Genomic DNA, 20,026 nt, shown 5'->3' with positions numbered 1-20,026 from the left:
CTGATGCCACGTGACAGGTTGGCCCTGGCTGTCCTCAGGCCCAGCTCATCGCCAGCTTTGTAGGCAGCGTTCCGAGCCCTGAGGAGCCTGTGGACTTCACCCGTCAGCCATGGCTTCTGGTTGGCCAGGATGGTGACAGATCTGGTGACAGTCACGTCATCCATGCACTTCCTCATGTAGGAGGTAACAGAGTCTGTGTACTCTTGGAGGTCGGTGTTGTTGTTGTAGGTGGCCGCTTGTCTGAACATGTTCCAGTCGGTGTTGGAGAAGCAGTCTTTGAGTGCCTCTGAAGACCCATCAGGCCACACCCTTATCTGCTTCTTCACTGGTTTGACGACTTTGACAAGTGGCCTATATGCGGGCATTAACATGATAGTGGAGTGGTCCGAAGCTCCTAGGTGGGGGAAAACATTGTCCAGAATGTTGTTACCTCTCGTCGGAAAGTTAATGTGTCCATGGAGATGTGGAAAAACACTTTTCGGGTTGGCGTGGTTGAAATCGCCAGCCAGTATAAGGAAAGCATCTGGGTGGGCTGTCTGTTGCTCGCTGATGTGCTGGTAGAGTTCATTCAATGCCGCGCTCCTGTTGTTAATTGAGCTCGGGGGGATGTAAACTGCTACCAGCAGTATGGCACTAAATTCCCTCGGCAGGTAGAATGGCCGACATTTTATGACCATAAGTTCCATCAGTGGCGAACAGTGTTTGCATACCACAACAGCGTTGCGGCACCAGGCATCACTGATGTAAACACAGAGTCCCCCGCCGCGAGTCTTCCCCCCCTCGACGAGCGCTCTGTCTGCCCGGAAGCTAGTTAGCTGGGCTAGCTGGATGGCACTGTCCGGTATGCTGTCGGTCAGCCATGTTTCCACAAACACAAAGACACAACACTCACCCACGGTCTTGGAAGTTGAGCGGAAAAGTCTGATGTAGTCCATTTTATTGTCCAGCGAGCGCACGTTCGCCAGCGTGATGGTAGCAATGCAAGGCCGGTGGCGGCTAGCCGCGAGCCTAATGCGAATACCTCCACGCTTTCCCCTCTTTTGTTTCCTCATACAGCGCTTGTGGCGCCTCCACTCTGGGTTGGGTGCAGGAGTGGGGGTCGGTGGAAGAGTGGGGCTCAATGGATGAGCCGACTCCCTGAGCAATCCATGCTTGCGTAGCACTTCTGCTTCAGCTGGTTTAGGTTTTAAAAATGAACTGCCGATGTCGAGCAGAAGCTCACGGGAGTAGGTACGCCTCGGGTGTAGCGAGGCCAACGGAGACGGACATTTGCACGAGTAAGACAAACACAATAAACACGAAAAAACCAATTTGCCGGGAGAGAGAGGAGCCGCTGCGTGTGCACGCGCCGCCATCTTGGGAAAAATAAAAAATAAAAAAATCAGAATCAGAATCATCTTTATTGCCAAGTATGTAGAACACACAAGGAATTTGTTTCCGGTAGAACACGCTGCACTAGTATCGTCGTCAAAAAAAACTGCTAAGTGGCACTATACAGTTCCATTTTGGCTACTGTTGAAAGAGTTGAAAGAGAAACAATGTCGGCTTCTTCACACATTTCACACTGCCCCTTAAGCGCCAGTGCTCAGCATGGACATACTGCCTGACTTCTTGACATCACAAGGGCAGCATGTGTGCTTAGGTTTGCCCACTCATCCATTTACCCATCCTGATATACTGTACACCAGTAGTGGAAAATTGTTAGGAAGAATTTAAACTTTTTAAAGAAGTCTAGTCCTTTGACGTTACTTAAAAGGTCCAGTTGAACGTATATGCTTTTATTCAACACTGACATAGAGCCGAATATGAGTACCTTCAAAATCATCAGGATAAAAATTGATGTCATGTCATGTGTCTCGTCACATGAAGTTATTTTCCACTTCACTGCTGAACAAGATTGGGGGTGTGGGGGTTGGGGTGATTGCTGGAGCCTATCCCAGCTGACTTTGTGGGACTACACCCTGAGCTTGTCACCCTCTATTTACAGGGAACAACACATAGTCAACAAACATTAAAACCCATATTCACACCCCCCCACACGTGGGGGCGACTGTACAAAAGGCTAATGCTGCGCCCTCATGGTGCGGGAAAACATTGCCAGACGTCTAACCAGCGCTTTATCCGCACCACCACCATTCGGGAATGGCGCTCTACGTCATAGTAGTGAATGAGTTAAATATGATTATTATGTGAAAGTGCTGCTTATTCGTAAGTCCGATGATTTGAGTCGTTAATGTTCTCACAATGGCTAAGTGCTTTGATAAGACAAAGCAAAATAGTCATAGATATCATCCCAATTCTGTTGAGTTGAAACACCCCCCCCCACACACGCACGCGCATACACGCACACACACACACACACACACACACGTACACAATGTGGTGTGACAGGACATCACATATTTGGAGTTTCACAGCAGGTTGGCATTCCAAGACCGCAAAGAAAGGGAGATAATGTCAGTGAGCTGCTGGTTAACTCACCGCTTCATCCTGTTCCTGGGCCACAAAGCGTGGCCCAGCGTTTCCTGACACAAACACAACAGCCCCGCATTTGCATACCATACACACATACTCACACACAGATCACATTGCTTCTCCCAGCCAGTTAGTTGACAAAAGACACCCAGAGAGTAAAGTCACATCTATGTGAACATGAGAGTGTAGCTTAAGCTACACTCTCAGCTACACTCAGCTTAAGCTACACTCTCATGTTCACATAGATGTGACTTTACTCTTTGGATGCAGGAAGTGGGCCACACTGAGTGACAGGATATCGAGTGACGTCACAGCATCAACATATGTTTTCCCTCTGTATGCAACACACCTGAAATGGGGCCTCGGCTTACGAACTTAATTGGTTCCCAGACAGTGTGTAAGGCGAAACGTACGTATCCCAAAAAATATTTCCCCATATAAAACGATTAAAATGAGAATAATCCGTTCCCAGATCCACATAAAACATAATGTTCTACTTTCTAATTTTCTAAGCCTTAAAACTACACAAAATATACCTTATTTTATGTATAATAAATGTGCTACAGTATTATGATTAAAGAAATAAACTTTACTGTACAATAAATTCATTTTATTTACCTTTGTGATGGTCGTTAATGGCTTGATGGAATGGAGGGTCCGGTTTCCTTAGCATTAAACACTGGATGAGGAACATAGGCTTCTTTCACCATCTTGATGAATGATCTCTTGTAGGTTCTTTCTCTGTGATAATTGTATCTAGTTCATCAATTGTGATCTGTTTAGCTAAGTTAATAGCTTTTTGCATCAAGTGTACAGATGACTTGTGCGGGTTATTTGTGGAGCCTGATTGATGGGATATTTAACATTCCAGTTTACACTCTGCTTTTGAACTATCAAATTTGAAATGGGTCCAAATGTCACGGTTTTCTATCCATTTTCTCACCATTTTACTTGTTTTTTCCCCCTTTTTTGTTTCAAGCTCTGTCCTCTCCCTTTCGTGTGTGTGTGTGTGTGTGTGTGTGTGTGTGTGTGTGTGTTTTCTCTCTCTGTCTACCTGTCTCTTTAATGTTTAACCCCCTGCCCCTCCACACTGTTGAGTTCTTGACCAATCACGTGGCTTTAATCGAAGACGCCATTTTGTTTTTTGGAGAACGGCCTCACTCTCTCTCTGTCTGTAACCCCATGCCCCACTGCTGTGTTCATGACCAATCACGTGGCTTTAACTGATGACTGGGGGCGGGGAATAGAGGACAAAAAAAAAAGCTGCCATTTCCTTGTTTGGAGAACGGGCTCGTTCACGAACGACACATCACTCATTGTGGCAGCTCCGTGTGTATCCCGAAAAATAGTTTGTATGCCAAGGTAAAATTTTCATAAATGTAACGTTCGTAAACCGAAAAATCGTAAGCCAAGGGGTTCGTAAACCGAGCTCCCACTGTATTTAAAAGAACAAATAATAAAATTCATCCTGTCATGTCAGCAGCAGGAGAAATAAAGTGCTGCTTAAAAACCACCCACACTGCTTTTTCCGCCTTGTTTGCGACTTGTTTGTCTGTCACAGGAGGATTTTTGTCTTATGCCAGAAAAATTGCTCTCACAGCTGCTCGGCTCTGGAGGATTGAATGTGGTTACACACTGAAAATTCACATAAATTTTGAGTGGAGCTCTCTTTACCTCACAAAATGTGGACTTTCTTTCCTGTGTATATACATGTCAGGTGCACCCACGATATTGTTGTCGCTTCAACGGGTGTGTGTTGTCAATTGCAGCTGTTTGCTCTCCAGTCTGTCGACTGTGAAGCGAGTTAGTGGAAATGGGCCAGTATGGAGTTCCTCTGATTTATTCTTCACATCTGTCTTTGGCAGGTGTGTGGAACCACAGGCTCCTGTGTCTAAGCCTATGATGTGGTTATCAATACAAATAAGATGTGTGTGTTTGCAGGTTGTGAGTTTGCAGTTTAGCAAAACAACAGTGAAAGACTCCCACCCCCACCCCTCCAAACACCCCCGCCCTATGTGGTATGCATTATGTTTGAGCCCTGTGTAATCTAAGACAACGTGAGTGAACCGATAGACCATAGGCAGTGGTCTTACGTGTGACACCATCTGGAGCGCTGACTTTGTGAGACTATCTGGAACAGGCTGAGACAACTTTGATGTCAGTCTTATTACACCAGTATGTGCACATCCACTTCAAGATACTTACTCTTTCTCCATTTGAACTTTTTTTAAGTTTTGGAACAATATTGGGGATCGGTCGTGTGATTGACTCATCCACAAGGAAGTGTGCTGATTATAGGAAAGGGGGCAATGGATGATATATGATATGATATGATATGATATGATATGATATAAGATAATGCAGGGGTCTCAAACTCGCGGCCTGCGGGCCAACTGCGGCCCCCGAAAGAATATTTTGCAGCCCACCTTGATATGAAAGATTAATGTTAGTGAGGCCCACATGATTGATACCAATGAAACTTGTGTGTGAAGCTGAACAAGTACGCAAGAGAAGCCATGTTTAGGACAGTTCATATTCAATATTGTATTTATGTTAAGAAAGCTAAAGGTTCAAGAACTGTTAATACAAACATTTGAAACTTTATTAAAATGAGTTTTCCTGTGGTTTTCTCAGTCGTCTGTATCTGCCTTATGATCATTATAATTATTTTATTTATTCATTACTGGTTAATTTATTTTTTATTAATTTTTAATGTATTCATTTAATTCATTTTTGTTAAAAATGTGTGTTAAAAATAAAGATTGAGAACATTGGAATGTTTTATCTATGCTTTTCTTGTGGAAATCATGATGCGGCGCAGCCTCACCCGGACTCTACCTCCAGCGGCCCCCCCGGGTAAATTGAGTTCGAGACCCCTGTGATAATGGATGATATGATACTGAACTCATTACATTTTGTATCTACTTGTGTGATATTCTGCCTGTTGAAGTATGATTACTTTAATTTTAGGTTGTTTTTACATTTATAAACACAATGCCATGCGTCTTAGTCACGTTTGTTTTTTGTAATCTGAACAAGTACACAAAAAGATTGGATCTAACACATGCTCAGCAGTGTGAGCAAAGCCTTTGTCAACAATAGAGGCTCCAATATTGTGACCTTTAAACTATACACCTCGTGTACATAAAACACTTTCTCCGATGGCACCACGAGTAAACAAACTTAAATGTCATATGATAAAGGCGGGATTAATGAAAAAAAAAAAAAAAAAAAAAACAGGATACTTTGCTTGGACGATGATTTTATAGCCTAATTGTCTACCACCATATTTTGAATGTGACATATAACAATTTATGTAAATCTCTGGGGAAACACAGTAATTTAGATTTCAACAGGTTAAACCATTCCAAAATAATTTAGATTTCAACAGCTTAAACCATTCCAAAATAGACATGGTTAACAAGGTCATTGATGTACTGGTGAAGTGAAGGTATTCTTGTGATCAAGTAGTTACATAGGTATCAAATTCTGTTCCTGGAGGGCCACTTTCCTGCATGTTTTCTATCTCTCCCTGCTGCAAATGATTAGCTGATCAGCAAGCTCAGGAGAACACTGATCATGACCCTTCTATTGTATGGTGTAAGTTTTTATAGCATACAACTGCACAGTGCTTATAACACTCAAATAATTGTTATGTTCAGGAAATTGAAACAAAAAAACCTTATAGGGTATATCTGTCACCATAACCCCAAACAATATAATTTTTTATCATGACATCAATTCAGGTCAGCAGCCTTAAATCCTTTTCCTACCTGGAAGTATCCTTCTATCTATTGTTTCCAAATAAGAAATGGTCTGTCTGAAATCACACAAGGGATATGTGTGGTGACACAGGAAATGGGGCCATGTCACAAGCAAAAAAAAAGATCTCTATTCCGTGGATATTAAACACAGCATTTTGAGGAAGCCCATTGCTGTCTTTTAAAGGCACAGCTGGACATTTGAAATGGCCTTCTACATTTCGACCCAGGGGAAGCAAAATTACCCTGGATAGAGAAGCGGAGAGGTGAAAGCAGAGAATAGCAGAGTGCTGTTTCCAGTGACATACATTTATTCATTTAACGCAATACTTCATGCATGCCCATACACAGACTTTCAGACTATCATTGGTAACTGTAGTAAAGGAGGTGTCAAGATCATTTCCTAATGCGCAAGTGATGATGGCAAAATGGGCAGCCAAGGTGTTAAAAATTGAGCAATTTCACACACACAAAAAAATCCCACTTTTGAGCAAAATTCTCCCCTTCCATTCAGTCGCTGGAGCTCCACTAGACAGCTAAATCCCCCCGTACGCTTCAAATGAAGCATGTAATTCCATTTTTTAGGTTATGCTAACCGATACTGCATACAAAACAGCATTACATTGTGTAGTAAAGCTCACCTTTGAATGTCCTCAAGCAGGTTCCTTTAGTGGAATGTTTAATTATCACACACTTGGTAAAATCACTCTCACTGCTGCCGAAAATGTAAAAATCACATCTCTCAATTGCATTTAAGATGCCATCGTATTTATCGTATATAATGCTGACTTTTTATACCGCTCACATTTGCTAATTAATGGAGGCATAATAATTTGTTACCAAAATATTACATTTTGTGAAGACATTTTTTAACACGTTTTATTCACCTAAGGGGACATTATTGTCATTGTAGGCATAAAATAGACATGGATAACAACTTCAATGATGTCAATTTAAATTGCTTTTTTTTGTTCTCTGTACATTTCTCTATTTCACATTTGAACAGAAGTAACTGCAACACCGCAATTGGTTGAGCTGTAATTAAACTGATTAATTGTGACCTGATTAGCATAATTGCTTGTTTATTTGGCATGTGGCCTTACTTTATTGCTCAAACATTTGCTTACAATGGAAAAGGGTTTCTTTCCCTGGCTTTTCAGTTGATAGTCTTTTGACGAGGGGGAGGGTGATAAATACTTTACAGTTGGGATTTCAAGTGATGCTCATCCGCAACTAACACATGAAACAACCTTCTCGTTGGATGTCAAACTGGCATGCAAATAACTGCAGACATTGGAAAAGCTTCATGTGCTTCATCTGAAGCAAAAATATCGCATGTTGACCAGGATTGCTTGATGCCAGACACATCTAATTGCCCATTAGCATCTCTCTCTTTTTTTTTAACTGTGAACACAGATTAATGGGTATCAGTTTCAGTGGTAAGTTTTGATTTGAGTGTGGTCATGGTATCATTCACTGCATTTTCCTTTTGTGGAGAATGAGATGATTTTTTTTTTTATCTTGGCTCAATGGCCTCCATTTATCCTGGTGAGAGCTGTATTCTTGGAGAAGGAGCCTTACGTTTCTGGAATTATCTGCTCAGTCCATCTTGAAAGCTTGAAAATATTTTCTGAAAGTTACTTTGCCCGTAGTAAGCTGTGACATTTCATTATCAAACCCACACACGTCGTGTTTTGGCTGCTTTGTCTGATTCTGGTGTAATACGGACGTAAATACTTGGCTGATATTGCAGTTTGTGTATGTGCGTGCGTGGGCAACCAATGCATGGGTGATTGTTTTTTTCCCAATGGTACAAAGATGTCCCCAGGGATTCTTTCCCCCCTTTTCTCATTACAAATGCTAATGTCACGTTAATGAAATCGTTTTAGTTTAAGTTTGCAGCATGGCCTACACGATGAGATTTGGTCTCTGCACTTCCCACATATTTCATGTTGAATCATATTTTTCCTGTAGGCATAATACTCTGTTACCCCAAAGTGTGCCACTCAGAGTGAAACTTTTGGGTGTGGGGGGGTTGGGGGGATGCCAGGCTTGTTTTTTAACTCATTGTTGTCGGTGGAGGTCACAAGCTGCCATCTGCCCAAAAAACATCAGTTCGCTGTTTTTTTGCAATGCAGTAATGGCTTGAATAAGGGACTGGCTAATGCAAACATTGTACTAATGTGGTTTGTAGAGTCACTAGCTGTTAATCATTTCTCAACACCGCACTCGTCATGCACAACAACATGCCAGGGAATTAATCATGGATATGAATGCTTGTTTACATGCAGAAAACGTACATAGGAAGCAGCTATCTTTAGATGCATTACCAATGTGTGGATACGGTTACATTTAAATATCCACGTCATAAACTCATTCATTGCAGAGTATTCCCCAACTACAATATATTCCCTTGACTTGAATAACATTCACCTTACATTTCAGACCTTTGATCCAGGGAGCTACAATAACTTTTATGCATTGATTATGCATTGATTATGCATTGATTGTACCTTTTCAGATTGTTCCACCTCTAACAATTTGGTCTTACCCTTTTTGGGCTGTGGTCAGTTACAGCATGTAGGGTTGTCTTAAATTGCATACAATCCTTTCCTGAAACATTTAACAGAAACAAGTAGTTCGTCAAGTAATCAGGTGAATTATTTTATTTTACATAATTTAAAAGAACCTAAAAAACGTTTTGCTATTGCATGAACACTATTGTGTTCATTTCAGACGTCATTTCAGACCATCATGTTCACATCCTGCTTGTGATCAATTCACATCTGGTCCCGCAACACTGATTCAGATTCGGTCTTTCACACAACCAAAGTACAGGCCTGCCTTAATCTTGGAATTTAAATTTTGTTTGTTCAACCCATTGTGGTAAATAGCAGTTTTATTTTTCTTCCCCTGCTGCTTGGCCAATGTTTCCCTGTTCTTTTCATCATCAGTTAATTGGCACCTTTTGCTGACTCTCCATCACCAACAGCATCCATATCTTTCTTTTTGTTTTGTTAAAAATGTCATTCTATGATGTCCATATGCCAACTAGTCATATTACAGTATCTGGTATTTTAAAGAACTCAAATAGTGCATTGTATGAAAGCACGGTCCTCAAATGCACATTATATATGTATTACTTATTACCCCATGGTGGGACTTGTCTTATCTAAACTAGAATGCCCCGATCATACATTTATATGTCATAGTCTGACTCACTTGATTTTTAGGATGTGCTGGTTTCCCATCTTTTACCTCGGCAATATCTTGAAGTCAAACATTTCCTTTGCAATATGCCATGTTTGTCTAAATACATTATTGTAATTGATATTGGCAGTTGTGGAGTATAATAATTATATAATTCAGCTGCAAAATCTACCCACCCCTCCAGGCATTACCATTGTTACCTAATGCGAGCTTCAGAGTATAACTTCATTTTCCATGACATATGCAGAGTTGGTTGACTTTTACCCTTTTTCAGATCCATCCAACCAATCCATCAATCCATCCATTGATCCATCAATTCATTCATCCAAATCCTACATAGGTTGACGGCTAACTAATATACTTTGGCACCAAGTTGTTTATTCATTTATTCGATTAATTATGTTTTTTTTATGGCCATTCATATTGATAGACATAGTCAGTTATTTGTGAGTGGAACAGTTGCCCTCTGTCATCTCCCTGTAAATTGCACGCCTCTTCCCTCTTTGCTCAGCTTTCGATCTCAGAGAAGTTCAAGAAATGTGGATTGCCTATTTCCCAAATCATTTGATGCCATTGACAAATACTCCTCAATTATGTTTTCCCACCAGGGATGGGCTTTCAATGGCGAAAATTTAGATCTGACATCTGTACAGGTTGGTGCTGAGTACACCGCAAGAAATGACTGCTTTTTGTCCAACCTACCGCTTTTCTACTGCTGATTACAAAAGATCAGAAAAGGGCAGAATTAAGCCAAAAAGACTGAAGAAAAGAGTCTATTCTTTCATTTCTAAGAGGCAACTTGTTTGATTGAGCCAATCAATGCAGCTGCTTACAAGTCTTCTCACAAAACAAAAGAACCTCATTCGAGCTGCCGAACAGTTTCGCGGCAATTGAAACCTTGACCTTAAAACTATAGTAAACCGTCCAACCTGTAACCAGCCCGTACCTAGCGATCTATTATAATCCACAATAGTCTTTGCAGAATTGTTGATGGTCAAATGGTACACTCACCTGGCTTGTGTGTGAGCAGTGTGGGATAGGTTCCCACCTAGTGATGGTGTAGATCTGGGTGTAAATAGTTGTTCACTTCCCCACTGTCGACCACTTCAGGGTGTGAGGGTGTTCTTCTCCTGACATCAACTGGCACCCATGACCCCATAATAGGATAAGTGGTACGGAGATGCCATATTGATAGAGTGGATAATAGACTTCCCATCTCTTGAAAAGGAGAGACAACAGTGTTTTCAATGGTTTCTATCTGTTTCAAGTGTTTATGATATGTTATAACTACTACTAAGATATGTTTATATGACCTCTTTGCTAAAGTCATGTACCACATTAAAAAAAAATCACAATAATGACCAACAGTAGACCAACAGTAGTAACGGTATACAGTAGCATAGTAGGCATAAGTGTCAAAACAATACACGTCTTAATATTCCTCAAACGTATATTTTACAATAATCACAATTTGAACATAAAGTTAAGTAAATGTATTTGAATTTGCACGGAATTTCAGTCACAATGGCCCTATGTAGGAAACACTCATTACGATGTGGCCCGTAGAATAAGACACCTCAGGTCTGGGCAGTTAATATTTAGCGCACCACCAGAGGGAGCCTGTGCACTAGTTGTAGGCTAAGAATTGCTGCGCAACAAGAGATGAAATATTTTCACATTTGGTGAGTGGGCCTCGAATGTATCCCGAGAAATAATTCGACTCTAAGCATCACTTCCATAAAGTGTGGGAAATTTTTGGACCTTCTATCATTTAGTCATTTCACCGGTGTATTTGTTTTTTATTTTTTTCAAACCGCCTCGCTTAACTTGGGGAAAAAAAAGAAATCAAGAACACTAATGCTCTGAAAGCTTCACCAAGACTGATAAAAGATTCCTCGTTGCAATTAAAAGCCAATTTGGTAAAAATGATTACGTTAGGTTAATCAAGGGAGATAATATCGTGAAAATTAGCATGGGAGAGGGAGATAAATTGTGTGTGTGTGTGTGTGTGTGTGTGTGTGTGTGTGTGTGTGTGTGTGTGTGTGTGTGTGTGTGTGTGTGTGTGTGTGTGTGTGTGTGTGTGTGAAAGAGTGACAGTCCAGCCGCCATTACAAGCTGCTGATTTCTGCATAGTGCTTCATAAAATGTCAGAGCGCCTCTCCCTGAGCAAGACACTGAAAAATGGCAGCGCTCTGCTGCGCTGGCACCTCACCTGCTACATACACCACCTCTCTCTCTCTCTCTCTCTCTCTCTCTTCTCTCTTCTCTCTCTCTCTCTTTCTCTCTCTCTCTCTCCATCTCTCTCACTGTCATGTGTGTCCTTCTCTCTGTCTCTCTCTCTTTCCATCTCTCTCACCGTGCATTTAGAAGCGTACATTTGTGTAAATATGGGTCTACTTACTTGTCAATGTGTGTGTGTGTGTGTGTGTGTGTGCGCGTATGTGTGCATGTGTGATGTACGTTCTGACCTCCCTCCCATGTTGCAGTGAAGCGTAACAGAGTGGCTGCCTGGCCGTTGCTACTCCTTCCCCCATTTCTGTCAATACAACAGGAGTCTCATCCAACCAGTCTTTTTAACATTTAGTACTATTTATACCTTAGCAGACATATAATATTTCTAAATCACAATGACATCACATATTCTCATGTTGCAAAAGGATGAGCACTCTCCGATACAGCACATCAAGTAAACAATCTCTTTTAATCTTTTGTCTTTTGAGCAACCAAGAAACTTGTAAATTTATTAAATCTGGAATGGGCGTAATAAGGCGGTTCACCTCACGTATGCACCAAGTTCCAAAATCTGTAACTGTTATTGTGTGACTTAGATGTGGACTGACTGAGTGACACACTACTTATACAGAATATGGACATAAGTAAGGACAGCATGTGCACATTGTCATGGCAAGGGTGGGTGTGTAAGAAAGGCACGCCCCTAGTACATATATGTCATATATTGTACATGCGTTGTGCAAAAGGCACTTATGACGAGACACACTTACAAAGTAGGCTTTAAACACTACGCTATCAGTTATGCAGAGGACCATGGGAATCGAGCAGTCGCATGAGAATTCAATCAAGATAATGGTGCCGAGGTGCTATCGTTTTATGAAACTGCGCCATCTATCCACCCAGGCAAGGACGACAACCTCCCAGTAATGTCTATGTCATTAATGTCTGGGGTGCTGGACAGGGGGATCTGTTGGGTTGTTGAGTCAGATTCAGAAAGAGCAGTGTGGTTTGTTGACTTGGGTGTAAGGAGTCCGTCTGTGACACAATTTCTAGGTGCAGCCGAGGCACTGAAGTGGTCCAAGTTGGTAGGTGCTGGCACCTATCCAATATGTCTTCGGGCCATAGGCAGGGGACACCCTGAACTGGTGGGCCAGCCAATTGTAGAAAATAAATGTTATGTTAATCAATTTGTTTTTCAAACACATTAGAACCTTTTGGGGGCCATATCACCATTTTTAAAATCAAACCTCGATTGTAGTTTAAATTACCGTTGTTTAAAAAATTAACTGCCAAATTAATGCAGGAGATATCAGCAATTGAAATGCTGTAAGTTTGGTCATGATAGATGTAGCATAAAGTCTAGTTTACTAGTATAATTTCTAAATGAGTCTTGCATTGAGTGATTCTTTTGGTGATACCCACAACTACCTTGGTGCCTGTTGTTTACACATACTCTGAATTGGTCTATATTGATTGACATAATGAGTTTAATGCTTCCATTTGATCACCAGATTGGGTGCGTGCTAGAAATTCTTGTTTCTCTTTGCAGCCTTATGTTTTACGCCTTATTTTTCATTATTGTTGACCTTAATTTGTTGTGTCGAACAGAAAGCCAGGATCCTTTCACAAACTCATATCACATCTGTGGGCGGTATTAATGACTGTCTTAACAAAGGCATCAAACAGTCGAAAGGTAAAAAGAAGAATGAGCGGAGTAGAGCTTCAGAGGGACAAAGGTGTAAATGGGTTGTGGGTATACATAATGAACATAACATAAATGGAAGAAGCCTTTTACCTTCGTATTCTCATTAAATGTGGTCTGCGATTTCGTAAGTATTAGTGAGTCTTTACATATTGGAAGGGTTAAAACAAATGCAAGGAGCATAATGTTGACAGTTGTCATTATTTTAAAAATGTATGTGGACACACTGCAGAAGTGCACCTTTTTCTTTTCCTCAAAATAGCTTCAATACACATTGTATTGAACAATCTAAATTTATAGCAGTGTCATCATCTTCACAGAAGTATTATTTACATGTTTGAGAAGTCAAAAAAATACTGGTGCCATACTTGAACGAAAAATCTCTTCCTCAAAAATGGAAATCTGATGCAATTATGCTAATTTTTAATTGCTGATGTATAAAGAACAGAAACCGAAAGAAACCAACTTTAATTTTCAGCTGAAAGAAGCATCTCTCTCTTTTCGGAGGCTGTGTCTTAACGCAATAGTACACAATAATCTGTTGAAAAAAATAAGTCTGTCAAAATCCTGGAAAGCAGCTGCAGTTGAAGGGTTTGCTCCAGTAAAAATGGCTGGGATTGAATGAGTTCACTGGTTCATCAACTGTCAAAATAGGAGAGGGTGTATTTCCTTTCAGTTGAATCAGGCAGCTGATTTAACAGTCTCATCGGCTCATGGTTTCTTGTAATATGAACATAGTTCAACCTTTGTGTGTGTCTGTGTGTGTGTGTGCGCGCGTGTGCGTGTGTGTGTGTGTGCGCGTGGGATGGTGTGTGTGTGTGTGTTTGTGTGTGTGTGTGTGTGTTTGTGATGTTGAAACATAATGTATTTTGGACTGTAAGTCATACCAGTGCGAAAAAAACGAGTGTTGACACGTTCAAAAAAATGTCAGTCTCGAGGTATAACTCGGATTTGCACCCAAAATGCTGTTTCTTAATTTTTAGTTCACACCCTACTTCACCCTGACCGTTAAAACAGCCTTGTTCAAATGTGTTAATCAGAGTGCGCCAAAAAAGGGAATGGCGAAGTGTCTTTTAAAACAGTATAAAATGGAACAGTTGAAGCGCAAACTGTTGATTGGTTTGTATCTTTGTCTGTTTGTAAATGAATGGGATCACACCCTGCCACTCAACACCCCCCCCACCAACCCCACCCCCACACACACACACTGTTTTTGAGCATCATTGGGAATTTCCAAAATCACCCCAATGACAACATAAGTTGTTCCTGTACATGTACTTGCAAACATGCACTATTTACTATTACATGAGCAGCCGAGACTTGTATGTTACAACAAATAACACATTTGATGTGACATACAGGAAAATCAATTGTGAAACGTAAAGGACTCAATTTGCTTTGGACAGCTTGGCCAGTGAGGAAGGAAGTACAGCAGCAGAAAATTACATTCTTCAGCATAAGATTCAAGAGCAGTAACTGACAATTGGAGCTGGTTGTCATGAATAACTGAATGTATGTCTGTATTCGTGCACTGATGCCATACCTGCATTTTGTTTTCGTTCCAAAGGAATTTTCATGTTTACTGAATGGATCAAAATGCAATTGGCCCAAGTGGCTTGAACAAATGTCAAGGAACAGCTCGCCCACCACTCCTTTGGCTCATTCGTTGTTCTGCTATGGTCAGTTGCTTTGCCATTTTAAATGCATGTCCTTGTCCATGTGTTTTTAATTTTTACCCCTGAGCGACTCTCATTGCCCTTGGGCCAGAGAAATACATCATTTTGTTTTTATAGGTATATCTCTGCTTCATTTTGAACTCTTCTGAATAATGTGTTCTTTTATCTGTTCTCATTAAGTTAAAAATAACATTGTAAATTTTCAATGAAAACCTTTTTCTGTTCTTTTTTACATGATTACAAATTTGCCTCATTTTTGTTCATTCAACACTTTAGTAAAAGACATACTTAAATCACTATTCAAATGAGTTTCTTGAAAAAGGTTTTACAATAGTGGAATCCAAGAGAACAGGATACTTTCAGGTTTAAGAATGATTTGGTCACCTACTTCAGTCCAAAACAAAAGTGCAGCAAATTCAAATGAACTGTTGAAAATGGTAATCAAGCAATGATCGCAAATTGATTAGAAATTCTTCAAATGCATTTAATATCATCTTTATTCAATTTGTGCAATGGGAAAATGTACTGTTGAATACTGAAATTGTGTGTTTCCTGCAAATTATCTCTGTGCAGGCCAGTTGTATAATTTGTATCTCAGCACAATGTTTAAAGCCCAAGGGTACAGTTTCCGCAAATCATCACTTTGGCCCTCTAATACTGCGATTCCTTTTTTGTGGAAGCTGGGCGGAGAAAGTGAAAAGCGTGTGAATACCTATTTAATGTACATGGTAATTAACAGTAGCATTTGCCTAGCACTTCCTCTAACCCCCGACATGTTTTGCCACATGTTGAAGTGGAGCATTGAAGAAAATTGCATTAATTTGTTATTGGGTTAGCTATGTGTGAGTATTTACTGACAAATCATCATAAACAGTGAGTGGGTCTTATTCTCAAGCACCATAAAGATACACATTAACATTGTGCTCACAACTGAAGACCAGAATATTCCGAAGTGAAGTCATAGCTGTTAAGGATCATTGTGCTCCCCAACAATGAACATTAAGCTCTAGCTTCAACTATATTTGATTTGTCCGAATCAGAAGTGTAATGCCAAAATCCAAGACTCCACTCCAAACATTTCCTCCAGCTGCTTTTTTTAGAGTTAGACCCTAGCCAAAGCTGAGCATTTAACTCCAACTCTCAAAAAAAGATGACATAGCTCTTCTGTGCTGAATGTCCGTTGCAGTTCGGTACAGTCAAGTCTTATGACCCAATCTCAAGATTGCAGACCTCAGATTCTCGTGTTGTGTACTATTGTGCTGCTCCTTGAATATAAAAGAAAGATAGTGTTGCTTTCAAGCTGTCTCTGTGCTGTTCAGGTATACACAGCACTCTGCCAGTTATTAAAATAATATAGCTTGCTGATATGACTAAAAAAATGGCTCATCAATAGGCAACACTATTTATGCCGTGGTTTAGCGTGTTGTCGTCATTGAGATTTGGGTGGGTGGTTGTTTTATAATTGACATTTGAATTATACAAAACATTTGCATATCAGGCCTGTGGATTACACAGTAATAATCGTTTCTTGTACGTCTGTGTAAACTCTGTCGTACAGGAGTGGTCCATCGATGAGGAGGTTTCTTCAGCCGTCATCTGTACTTCTTTGAAGGTGTCGGACCTTTCGCTTCTTATCCAAGAGGCTTCGTCAGCGAACTAAAATCTTTTTGCTGGTAGTTTTGGCCCTATATATATCCCTACTGTCCAGACGTGGCGGTGCCAGACTCTGCTATGATTGGTCCCTGCTCTCAGGTTGGGGGGAGCAGAGGACTACTCCCTGCGGCAACACTGATTACTTCTATTGTCCTGACTGATTACTTCTATTGTCCTGCCTGAGTATGGGGTCTACGACTGGCCTGATTGCCCCAATTGATCTAGTATCACCTCATTAGCATAACTAAGCCTACGTTGCCTAAGAAGTCGGTTGTAGGACCAATCTAAATTGAACCTCACCCCACCATGGCGATTTAGTGAAGGGTTATGCTGTTTATGAAAATAGCTTCTTTTACTCCCCTTTAGAGCCATCTATTTTCTTTCGCTAAGATTCTAACCTCATTGTCGTCAAATGACAATAGGATCATTTGTACGGTACCGAAAAATTGTTACACATAAAAATCATATGGTGGGGATGAGCGCAACAGGAAATATCAACAGCAAATATATTTGAAGTTTGTCATTAGGTCTCAAGACTAATCGCGATGAAACATTCTGTATTATGAAACAGTTCAATGTTATCGAAATGTTTACGTTTTTTTTTTTTTTTTTTTTTTTTTGCTTTATAAATCTTGAAATTTCCTGCCAAAAGCGGACAGAGAAGAGAGACAGGGCTCTTTCTACGTCTTAAAAATGATTGTTCGTCTTTGTGTTAATATATCGAGACACTTGAATATGAGGAGATGAATATTTTTTGTTTCTTTGGAAATATTTCTTCTGTTGATGTCATTATTAGTGCTGTTGCGAGTTATTCTATACTTTACTAATTGTAGGCATGGTAACTTTGTGAATAAAATAAAAAAGTTGCCAAATGGTATAATACTAATGTTAACTGTCAATAGGAATCACAATAACGTAGTCTTCTGTTGGCTCTGTAAATTAGCTGCCAACCTCTGAACAGTAGCCGCCCGTTCTTGTGCTGACTGCTTGCTAGCATAGTTTGCATGCTTAGTGGCAAAGTGACGGCTGATATTGTACTCAGACATACAGCCGTTGATTGGACTTCAGGGAAGAAGTAGTTTGTTGTCCACTCCTTATTAAACACTCTGCATTCGCTGTCCACTTTCCTTCTCTTTGGTCCGCTCATTTTCACCGAAGGGCTTAATGGTGACGTGAAAGGAAGTGAAAAAAGGGAAGTGAAAAAAAGAGAAATATGCACCGCTGCAACAACGGTCAATGTGTTTTGAGTGTGACATCTATTGGGGAAACATGTGCATTGCAGGGAAAAGGAAAAGGAAGTTTTCACTATAATTTTCTTTTATAAAGTTCGGCGGGCCGGATTAAAAAGCCTAATGAGCCGTATGTGGCCCGCGTGCCGTAGTTTGCCCATGTCTGCCTTAGATGTTTCAACAAGCTAAGAACATATCAGGAGAGCACTCACTATCATCATTTAACAAATGTCAGAAAGAAAGAATAGGGAATGAAACCAATAATTCTCAAGATACAAAAAGGAGAGGAGTAGCAGTACCTTACATTGCAGGAGTTTCTGAAAAATTACAAAGAGTCCTTTGGCAACATAAAATTCCAACTTATTTCAAACCGATAAACACGTTAAGGAAAAAATTAGTGCATCCAAAAGATAGGCTACCAAATGAAAAACAAAGTAATGTAGTTTATTCCATACATTGTAAGAATGAAAATTGTAAAGAGCAGTACATTGGGGAGACTCAACAAATTCTCAAAAAAAGACTTTACCAACATCGCAGGGATAATACAAGTGGGCCTCAATCGGCAGTACATTTGCACCTAAAAGCTAGCAACCACTCATTTGACGACAATGAGGTTAAAATCTTAGCGAAAGAACATAGATGGTTTGAAAGGGGGGTAAAAGAAGCGATTCTTATAAAACAACAAAATCCTTCTTTAAACCGGTCTGGTGGGGTGAGGTTCAATTTGGATCGTTCATACAATAGCCTGCTTAGGCAAAACAGGTTAGGCAACTTTCGTAATGCTGATGAGGGTCGTTATGCTGATGAGGTGATACGGGGGGGAGTGGGGGAAATAGGCCAGTCGTTAGTCAGGAATGTAGGAACAATCAGTGGGGCCACAGGGAGGGGTCCTCTGCTCCCCCCAACCTGAGTGTAGGGACCTATCATAGCTGTGTCCGGCGCCGCCATACCTGGACATTAGGGATATATAAATAGGGCCGATACGACCAGTCAGACTTTAGTTCGCTGATGAAGACTCTTGGATAGGAGGCGAAACGTCCGAACCCTACAGATGACGGCTGAAGAAACCTTCTCATCGATGGACCACTCCTGTACGACTGAGAGCTTACACAGATGAACAAACTAAGAAGGTTCATTCTCTCCATTGCTTCTCATTTTGTCAAATCCGCTAATTGCCACTGTTACTGCAGTCGTTGTTACACGCAGAGGTGTCAGTTTCAGTTTTGAATACCAAAATCAGATATTCAGTCTTAATAAATCACATTGTGTGTGCGCCGCCTAATATTGCAAAACCAGCGAGGACCATTTTGCTTGTTTGCACGCTCAAGATTGTGCCAACTGTCAGTAAATCGAGACCTCATTCTTTCCTTTAATTACAGTTGTGCAAATTTCAGTAATGTAGGGGACAATACATTTGTAGTGAATTAATACAAGCTTCAGAGAAAAGAAAAAATAGCCTGTGTATGTTTGTGTTTGTGTGCGGGCCTTTCTGTTTGTCATCAGGTTGGTGATGCTGTGAGCTCCTGTCATTCCCAAGTTCAGGAGACAAATGTCGCGAGCAGATCACATTCATTTTGTCGAAGTGTAATGAGCATTGAGGCTGTCAGATGAGCGAAGAGCTAGCAGAGGGAGAAGATCAGATTCATCAGGGATGATTGTCTGCTGCACATTGCTGTTTTGTTGATGCGAACACCCTGCTCTGTTACCATGGGGAGAATAATTAGCTCTGGCTGGATGCAAATGTGCATGAGCGTAAGAGATGGGAATTTGTTATTGAGCTGACTGCATGATATTTAAAATGGTGCATTATGGGTGTGTTTGTGCGCATAAATGTATGCACACGGGCACGCGCGGATACAGTAAACATTCACTCCTTGCTCATGCTCATCTATTTATGGAGAGGAAATGGGAGGTGTGGTGCTATATCTGTTGGAGCTGAGTAACACTATTCTGTCACACATAGGTTTTGACATCAAACGCAATGTGACAAGCCTATCTTATTCCTCTCCAGCGAGTCATCACCATGTCCCAAAATCACATTATTGTCACCGGGAAGTCGGCAGTGACGGATGTTGAGTAGGGTTGTTG

The 20,026-nt window shown here is 40.7% G+C and overlaps 1 protein-coding gene across 8 annotated transcripts in view; it reads left to right on the top strand.

Annotated features, from left to right (window-relative positions):
* The window catches only part of baz2ba (bromodomain adjacent to zinc finger domain, 2Ba), a 112,347-nt gene that overhangs the window by 35,366 nt on the left and 56,955 nt on the right, over nucleotides 1–20,026 (top strand). The gene's annotated exons all lie outside the window — the stretch shown is intronic.

The sequence above is a fragment of the Hippocampus bargibanti genome, linkage group LG03 (assembly GCF_051943395.1).
Source record: "Hippocampus bargibanti isolate YZ-2025 linkage group LG03, ASM5194339v1, whole genome shotgun sequence".
NCBI lineage: Eukaryota > Metazoa > Chordata > Actinopteri > Syngnathiformes > Syngnathidae > Hippocampus > Hippocampus bargibanti.
Note: the sequence above shows the minus strand (reverse complement) of the source record. Positions and strands in the feature narration are given on the sequence as shown.